This window comes from Aphidius gifuensis, linkage group LG3 (genome assembly GCF_014905175.1).
Source record: "Aphidius gifuensis isolate YNYX2018 linkage group LG3, ASM1490517v1, whole genome shotgun sequence".
NCBI lineage: Eukaryota > Metazoa > Arthropoda > Insecta > Hymenoptera > Braconidae > Aphidius > Aphidius gifuensis.
Window position 1 is genome coordinate 8582680 of NC_057790.1, and position 10204 is coordinate 8592883.

The 10204-nt window shown below is 29.9% G+C and overlaps 1 long non-coding RNA gene across 1 annotated transcript; it reads left to right on the forward strand.

The window, feature by feature from the left end:
* The first annotated feature begins 5397 nt into the window (after positions 1 to 5397).
* On the forward strand, positions 5398 to 6814 carry LOC122851898. Its single transcript, XR_006373751.1, has 3 exons — positions 5398 to 5511; positions 5576 to 5664; positions 6723 to 6814. It is a non-coding gene; the product is annotated as an uncharacterized LOC122851898 (long non-coding RNA).
* Positions 6815 to 10204: the final 3390 nt, after the last annotated feature.

The window sequence follows — 10204 nt, forward strand, 5'->3', positions numbered from 1 at the left end:
TTTTGATAATACTAGAGTTGTGGGCGGCCGCAAGCAGCCGCTTCCGTTGATCAAAAAAAAATCAATGAAATTTTTTATACAAAAAAAAAAAAAAGGATTCAAAACAATTTGTATTACCAGTATTAGACTATGTGACTCGAGCATAACAAAAACATTTACTCCAAAATGATTATATACAGATGCATGGTGCCTTTGATAATGAAAATATTTTTGATTGTTTTCCTATTTATTTGGAAAAAGAGCAAGAGCTAATTTGTACAACTTAAATCAGAATTTGTACTACTAAAATCAGAATTTGTACCTGAATAACAATAATAGAGTATTGTAAATTTAAATTCTGGAGTCAACTATTTTTTTTTTGAATATTCTTAGAGTACGAATCAATTGCTTTCATTGATCCAAATAAGCTCAATTCTTTTCGAGAATAAAAAAAAAATATACATCTTTATTTATTATCTGAGGTGCCATGCAGTTAATGAACAATTTTCGTGATCAAACAATTTTTTTGTTCATATCTAATTAGCCTGGAGTGGATGGAATCAGAATAAACTATTATATGGATTCTTTTGGAGTTTATTTGGAGAATATTGGAGCGAAGTTAATTTTCTTTAGAAGTGTTACGTACCAAGTTGAAAAATTAAAATTAAACTATGAAATAACTAAAAAAGAAAAGAATATGTAAAACCAAAATTAAATAGGCAAATAATCATAGAATAATTAAGACAAATCAACTTGGTATTTCACGTTAATATTAAAAAATCCTCTTATTTTGTTATTCCCTACAGGGTAACGGGTTAGGAGGGAATGTGTATGATTGTAGATGTACCTTGATGTTAGAATAATCCGAAACCAATATTGTTGAGAGCGTGTCAATCTGGATAGTCGTCTGTTGATGTTGGTAGTCTCGAATAATCCAAACGGTAAAATAAACTCGAAGCACAGAAAACAACACCCCGGAAAAATGTCACAGTCAATAATTTTTATATAGGATTAGGGAAAGTTAAATAACACAGGAAATAATAATTTATCACAAGGATTAATTAATTTAAATTCACTCGAAAAATGTTATTTATTCAAAACGTAAAAGTTCAATTGATTTTATTTAATTTTTATCAAATGTAAACTGAGAGAAATTTTAACTAAAAATTAAAATCATGGTTGAATAGAAATTACTATAGTACTTTGTAATTTTTGTTTTATTTCTGGGACTGGCCGCGAGAGTTGGAATTCTACAATAAAATTATGTAAAATGTGTAAAATGTCAAAAAATTGCTAGGTTACTTCAAGCCTCTATACATCGTTATCCATTGCAGATAGACATGGGGTTGAGTAAAGTTTATTATTGAAAATTCAATTTTAAACAATTTATGAAGAATTACTTTTTTTGATTAATCTCTTAGATTATGAGTTATGAGTTAATTAAATAAAGAACATACATGTTTAGTGAAAACAATAAAAATTATTATATGTTTGAATAAAAAATACTGCACAATTTAATAAATATTCTTATAGGGCCGGTTTTTTCGTCCAACATTACAGTCAACTAAGGTTTAAACTCTAGTTAACTAACTAAGGATTTGGTTACCGACTGCGTTTTTTACATGCTTTAGTATTGAAAATATCAATCGATAAGTAGTTAATCCTTAGTTAGTTAAAGTTAGTTAATGCTCAGTTAACTGTAATGTTGGACGAAAAAACCGGCCCATACATATAATAAAAATTATCATGTACATTGTACACATATAAAAGTTAGCATAGACTTAAATATTTTTTACTATATAGCTTTGTAAAAATTCTGTTTGTGGGGCGAGATAACACAAAGATGGCCGACCGATTGAACAAATGATTGGACTGTCATGTAATTTCAAGCATTTCTACAGCCTTATCTGTTGAAGCTAGGTATGGGGTTAAGAGAGGTTTATTGTTGGTTATTTATTTCTAAACAATTTATCAAGAATAACTTTTTTCTATTTAACAATTAGTTTTCGAGTTTTGAGCGTGTAAACAGAAAAGAAAAAATGTTGCCGGGAATTGATTGCTATTCTCCGTGAATCTAGCACAAACTGCCCAACTTAACACAAAAAATGTCCAACTTTTAAATAAAATTTATAATAAAATTTAGTAAATTCTAAAGCCGGTAGTGGGTAAATTCTCACTCTGCTAGAATTTACTTGTGAGTGTCGTGAATTTAGTCATTTTTTTAAACAGAAATTACAATAAAATTGTGTAAATTTTATGGCTTAGTATTGTATATAGTCAATGGCCAGATTTTTTACATAATTTTATTGTAAAAATTATCTATCAATATACGAATAATTCTTATAAATGACGGGGGAACGCAGTTTTTCTATTTATTCTGTAATTTTTTCTTTTACGTTTGTAATTCTTAGTTAAAATTTCTCTCAGTGTAGTTGATTTAATTTTAATTTAATTTTAAATTTTATTTAATTTTAATGATTTGAATAGAACGAAAGTTGTCGCAAGAGTGAAGCTCCTTAAATTATAAAATAATAATTCCGATAAAAATTAAATTAAAAAGAAGGGATGATTAAAAGTGGAAACATCTTGACCAATTACATTTTACCTGTCCCACGATAGTCAGCATTTAATATTTTACTTAGAGAATTATTTGTAACGTCAACGGATGTAAAATATCGAGTAGCCAAGGTGACTTTGAACTACGGTTTGCAAAAATAAATGCGCAATGGACCGAAATGATTAATCAGCGCATAACACCAATTAAAAAGTTATAATATTTTTTAATAATAAATTGAAGAACTTTTAATGCGATTTTTTTTCATACTATAATTTTCCAAAGAAATATCTTCCATGTGAAAACAAAAAATAAATATTAATCAATTAATATTAATTAAACTATTAAGATCCAAAAAAAATTAACTTTACTCCAATAATCTCCAAAAAAACTCCAGAAGAATCCATATGATAGTTTACTCTGATTCCATCAACCCCAGGCTAATTAGAAGTGAGCAGTTTTTTTTATTTTTTTCCATTGAAAGACAAATTCTGTTATTATCAATACAAATAAACTGGAATTAACTAATTCAACGGAATGATTTTAAATTAGCCTTAAAAAACGCGCACTGGAAAAACGGTGCCGCTGACGCAGCGCTAAGTGACGCTACGGCAAAGGAACTAACATCCGTTGCTAGCTATAGCTCCGTTGTCGCAGCTGAACTAGCGTAGAAGAACCTCAAGTACGTTGCGACAACTTACGAGGTCCGCTGCAGCACTTCTTGTGAGTTCAGCCCAATTCACAGTTTATGGTACCGCTGAATTTACTGTCCCGGCCATGGAGGTGTATAAACTCCATGGTCCCGGCATATACGTTGTTTTTTTTATTATATTTCATTATTCAAATATAGTTTTTTTTATTATTTTGCATTATTTAAATATCCCACGTTGTAAATAATAATAATAATAATAATAATAATAATAATATTGTTTTATATTGTTTTATAGCGCTAACATCACTACCTTCTAGTATTAATTACTAATTTATTTCGACTAAGAATATATCTCAAAACTATTTATATGTATATTTTAAATTTTCTAAATCTTCTAATATAAAGTATAAATATTGTTATAACTTTTGTAAATCAGTTCCCTGTTAATGGAGCAATCTGTTGGGAATATGAATAAATAAATAAATAATAATAATAATAATAATAATAATTTGTTAGAATTCTAAATTATATTCTTTTGATTTATTTGATACAAACTTATCTATCAATCAACAGTCTGCATTTAAATCGATAAAACGTGTGACAAACATACAAGATATTAATTTTTATTATTATTTATTTATCATCATGTGACTCTAGTATACTGAGAAAAAAACTTCTAAAATACAGAACTTTTGTTCTTGCATAAAAGTTCTTGGATTATGGAAAAATTTTCTTATATTAAATAAAAAACTTCGTAATTCGAGAACGAAAATTTCTTGAAGTATGGAAATATTGTCTTGAGTTATAACAAATACGTCTTGGACTAGAAGTCTTATAAGCCTCAAGACTTTTTCCGTACTTAAAATTTTTATCCCGGGCGTTCCCGAGTGGAAATTGAATCCGGCTTGGCCGGATCCTGATCCGAATCGGATCCAGTATGGCTAAGGTAATCCGGATCCGGGTTTCCTGACCCTTTTCGGATCCGTTATGGCTAAGGCTAACCGGATCCGGCTTTCCTTACTCTTTCCTGATCCGAATCGGATCCAGATTGCCGGACTTTAATCGGACCTTATTTTTTTTTTCAAAGTTATCTCCGGGTTCAGTCAGGTTTGGCTAAGGCTAACCGGATCCGGCTTTCCTTACTCTTTCCTGATCCGAATCGGATCCAGATTGCCGGACTTTAATCGGACTTTATTTTTTTTTTCAAAGTTATCTCCGGGTTCGGTCAGGTTTGGCTAAGGCTAACCGGATCCGGTTTTCCTTACTCTATCCTGATCCGAATCGGATCCAGTATGCCGGACTTTAATTGAAGTTTGTTTTTTTTTTCAAAGTTAACTTCGGGATTCGGTCAGGCTTGGCTAAGGTAAGCCGGATCCGGCTTCCCTGATTTGAAACAGATCCAACTTAGAAGTATTTGAAAAAAAAAAAAAAAAAAATTAATTTCAGAATGTCATTTTATTTTTTGATAATAATAAATACATTGTTGCATATATATAGTATTAATCATATCAAGTTTTCCTATTGTAATTTTGGAATATAACTTTCTACACTTGTAAAGGACTTTTGATTTTATCGATTACACGTACGCCGCCGTGGTCAATAGGATAGAGTTGCCGACTGTGAACAGAATAGCGCAGAGATCAATCCCCGCAAAATCCGGAATTTTAGTTTAGTTCAGGTTGAATTTTCTAAGATAAAAATATTGTTAATAATGATTGTTAAAAGAAATAATTGAAAAAAGCAAATATATTTTTTTTTTTTAAATCAAAATTTTTTTAAAACAAAATTCGGATCCGGTTTAAATATAAAATCGGATCCGATTTGGATGTAAATTCGGATCCGATTTAAATGTAATTTCGGATACATAATTTAGTATCCGATTTAGCCACGGTGTCCTTATTGTAACCGGATTCGATTCGGAGCCTAGCTGGCGTTACATTTTCAGTCCGAATCAGATCCGGCCAGCCTGATCCGATTCGGATATGTAATCAGGTAAGCCGGATCCGACCTGGATCCGAATCGGACTGAAATTTCCACTCGGGTTACCCATTTTTAGCTTCTGAAAAGAGACTAGAGCTACTGTTGATTAAAATGTTTCTTTTCTATAAAATGTTTTATATATTCAGCTTTTTCAGCTTTTATCAAACGAAGTTCCGGCTACGATTTAAACTACAGGCAATTTCATTAATTTTGTTTTTCTCTGCTTTGATCGAGCATATATACAGTTATAAAAACTCAACTTCACGAATATCAGTTAAAAGTTTTTTGATTTTAATGGGTGAAAGATATTTATCTATATTTGGATCCCTGGATGGCTTATCAGACAGTTAAGTGTATTGATGAAAGACGCACTTTTAACGCATTATTAATTTATTTCTTTTTAACAATAGATTACAAAATATTTGCGGGAATATTTGGTTGCATTATACGTACAATGGCGACATTCACTTGGAACTTTTGTGATCTTCTAATTATTCTGGTACAAAAAATCCACTGAACAATTATTGTATATTATTATCAGCATGAAATATTTATTTCGATATATGTATCAAGAGACTCGGTAGAGTCTCGCCTCAATTTTACTCTAGCGCGAGACCTTACCGTATAAGTATTTTAAGTCAGCGGTCTGTGACGTCACGATTTTTAGTTTCTGTTCTATCTCTTTAATTAATGTTAGAAAAAAAAAACTAAAAATAGTTTCATTATATATATCGATGCCTCTCTTTCCAATAAGCCTACTCTCGATTTTTTCTACCGAATATTAAAAAAGATATACAACTCAATAAAAGCCAGGTAACAAATCTTACTAAAAAATAAATTTTCAAGTTGAAATGTCCACATTTCTTCGGATACGTCGCGCCATACCCCGCGCCTATCCCTTCCTGAATTTTCTCTCCATGCATATACGTGTGTTATGCAGAGGCATGTGTTAGTGATTTTACCATTGATGGTATAGCAGAAACATTTTTTATTTTTATTTTTTCATAGCTATTCATATAATATATATATATGTGCTTTAATTTTCGATTCATTCATATACAAGAAGATTTGTTATTTCTTTTATATAATTAACAGTTATATTATTTCATCATGGTATTCACGGAGAAATTAAAATAGAAGATTTGTACAAATATAATTTTCATAAACTATTATTAGTTAAACAAAATGAGTGAAATAAAAACAAAACATAAATTTACAATGATGTCAAAAAGCCTCAATTTTACATGAGCTGTTTATTTTTTTATCGTAACTTTAATAATCAAAAGAAGTGAAATAAAAAAAATGAAAAATTTTTGAAGTATAAAGAGTTGAATAATTTAACGGATAAAAAAAATTAGGCGTTTTTTATTATAATACATCATGGGTTGCTCGTAAAAGCGTCTTTTAAGCAAATATTCAACATACTTCAAAAATTTTCATTTTATTTCACTTTGTTAATAAGTTACGATAAATAAACAATTCATGTAAATTGAGGACATCAATGCATAAATTTATGTTTTGTTTTTATAGTTAATACTTTCAATCCGCAATTTTTAGGTATCAATAGGACTTGGAGAACGATACAAACATCTCAACGAAGTTGTTCGTTTTAAAATTTCAAATAATTTAACAAAAAGGATTAATTGGCAAAAAATAAAAAATAAATATGTTATAATGAATGAACTCGTCAAAGAAGCAGATAATATTGTTTCACCACTGATATTATTATCATTTTGCATGAATGTCCATCGGATTTGCGTACATACATCAGAAGGAATAAGGTATTTTTAAATCATTAATACACGGAGAGAAATCCGCAGCAAATATTACTGTAGTGGTATCGTAAAAATCATAGCTGACGTCATTAAAGCGACTAATTCCCACTTATTATAATGATTATTATTATATTTCATCTAAATTTTTTACTGTAGTCTACCGGAATTTTTGGAAGTCTTGAGTTAATGGTATAGTTTATGCCAGAAATTACTGTAGTGTACAGCAGGTTTTCCCGCCAGATGACACGAATATTTATTAGAAATCAAGTGTGTTCCTAACCTCTTCTAAAAAAGTTTATTGTTTTTATTTTATTCATGAATTTAAATAAAAATACGGTGAAACACATGAAAATTATAAAATGGTTTATTTTTTTAAAATTAATAAACACGTTACATTTTTATTCTGATGTTTAAATAATAAGGTTTTATTTAATTTTTTGTGACGTTTTTTTTGTTTTGTTTTGATTAAAATTACTGTAGTGTAGTAGGAAATTCTAGTCGATCCTGGTGGCCTCCCCACGCAACTTCTCAATTTCCAGTAGACTACAGTAAAATTTGTTTGATACTCTACAGCATTATTTGCTGCGGATTTCTCTCCGTATACCCTTTATATACCTCTTAATGTATTATAAAGATTTATGATTGATAATCATTTTAGATCAGTTACAACTGAATCAAAGATCTCAATGTATTATTTTTTTACACTGTTTTATGCGATTTTTCGTACAACGGCCGTTGTGTTGTCAATAGCCAGAATTGATATTGAAAGTAATTATGCATTATCAATATTCGCCCGTTGTCATCCATCAGTTTTCATCATTGAGGTTCGCTGATATCTTTTATATTATAGACCGTACCAGGTAGAAATTAGTCTCGGAATTCGGCACTAAACCTCGTTTTGACGTCGAAGATCGAGCTCGATTCTTATATGTATAGAAATGTTACACTATTTGACGTCGAAATGAGGTTGTGCGGAGATTTTTATAAACCGAGGTAGAAAATAAAAGTTACCCAAAAAGACTTAGATGATGGATATTATAATGGAAAATCAATAATATTAGTTATATTAAACAAAAATATGAACAAAAAAATCATAATAATAAGAAATTTATAAGGTTTTTATGTATTTTAATTTCTAACCCGATTCAACCTCCATTCGAGCTCGTTTTGACGTTGAAAAGTAATGTTATTCGGCGTCGAAAGTTAACGTTATTCGACAAATTTTTTTTTCTTACTACTAGAATAAAAAATCATATTGAACCTTTTTTTATTTGTTAAAAATATGGCAGGTCAAAAGTGTCTAAATGTATTTTCTTATTATTGGAGGGGCGCTCTTGAGCTTCTATTAAAATATAAAATATTGGTAGGTCAAGAGCATCTTGATATATTTTTTTATGATTGTAGGGCCTTTTAAGCCTTTATATAAAACACTGCGAAAATTTTTTTAAGAAAAAAAGAAGAATATTTCTCAATAATAGAAATAAACTTCTTGGCAAAAAAGTTTTTAAAGGGAGAAATACTTTTTTTTTTATAAATTATAATTGTTTTGTAAGGAGAAAGAAAAACGTCTTGAAACTTGGCATATAGTTTTGTTATAGTTTAGCGATAATAAAAATAACATTAAAAATATTATTTATTTGTATTGTTTTTTTTTTATTAATTTATTAAGTAATGCCGGTCAGAATAGTATATTTCGTTACAAGTGCCCACTCAGAGAGTGTGCTCTCAACGAATTTGGAGGGGCAAGCACGAGCTTTGACGAGTGTTTCCCCTCCAAATGAGTTGTGAGCGGACTCTCTGATTGGGCACATGTAACGAGCTATATTTTATGTTACAAGGGCAGTGGGAATAATGTGTGAATTTCCAAAGCGTAAGAGGGGTAGTGCGCTTTTTGGAAATACACACATTATTACCACTGTTCCTAGTAACATAAAATATAGTTTGTTACATGTGCCCAATCAGAGAGCCCGCTCACAACTCATTTGGAGGGGAAACACTCGCCAAGGCTCGTGCTTGCCCCTCCAAATTAGTTGAGAGCACACTCTCTGAGTGTAACGAAATATACTATTTCGAAATTTAAGATAAAAAAGTGTCGAGAAAATTTTAGAATTAAGAAACTTGTCAGTGGTAACATTGTTAATCTAGATATTAAGAAGTTTTTCTCAAATTTTCAAATTTTCTTAGTAATAATTAACCAAGTTATTAATTAATTAACAAATTGTGAGCTTCCGCTACGATCGTAGGTCCGTAGCAAACGTAAATGTGCACTCTCATATTGGCAGCAACAATATGTTGATAGATCAATTAATTAAATAGTAGCAAGTTATTATTCGAAGAAAAAAATTAATATTTCTATCAATTTCAAAGTTCTTTATGTATCAGAATTAATGTTCGATTTCTATATTCGATCTCGTGGTCAATCGGATAACGTGCTCACCTCCCGCCCTATAGGTTCTCGGTTCGATCCCCCCCCCCTGTCTTAAATATTTAGTTTCGGAAAAAAAAAAAAATTCAATCACCTAGAAATTGATTAAATTAACAACAAAATAAAAATAATTAACTACGAAAAAAAATAATTTTTTTTTTTTTTTTTTTTCACATTTTCAACATATCGTCGCAATAATGGAAGAAAGGCGTAAGTGCCACTTTTGGGAATTTCTTTTTCAATAACGGAAAAAAGGCGTAAGTGCAAATTTATTAATTTTTGGGTTTTTCATCTAATTTTGAGGCTTAAAAAAAAAAAAAAAAAAAAGGCGTAACAACCTTCGATAAAGGATAAAAGGCGTATGTCCAAGGATTTACGCCTTTTTCCGTTATCAAAATAATTTTTGATAAAAGATAAAGGGCGTATTCCCAATTTTATTTTCAATTTATTCAAAGGCAGTGTTCTTAAACCGATCATTTATTTATTGATAATTATGAATAAATATTCAATAATTTAAAAACACTACCTTTGAATAAATTGAAAATAAAATTGGAAATACGCCCTATATCTTTTATCAAAAATTATTTTGAAAACGGAAAAAAGGCGTAAATCCTTGGACATACGCCCTTCATCTTCTATCAAAAATGAATTTGATAATGGAAAAAGGCGTAAGTCCCTGGACATACGCCTTTCATCCTTTATAAAAGGTTGTTACGCCCTTTTTCCTTTTTCTTTTTAAAGCCTTAAAATTAGATGAAAAACCCAAAAATTAATAAATTTGCACTTACGCCCTTCTTCCTTTAAAATTGACGTTTTTGGCACTTACGCCCTTTATCCTT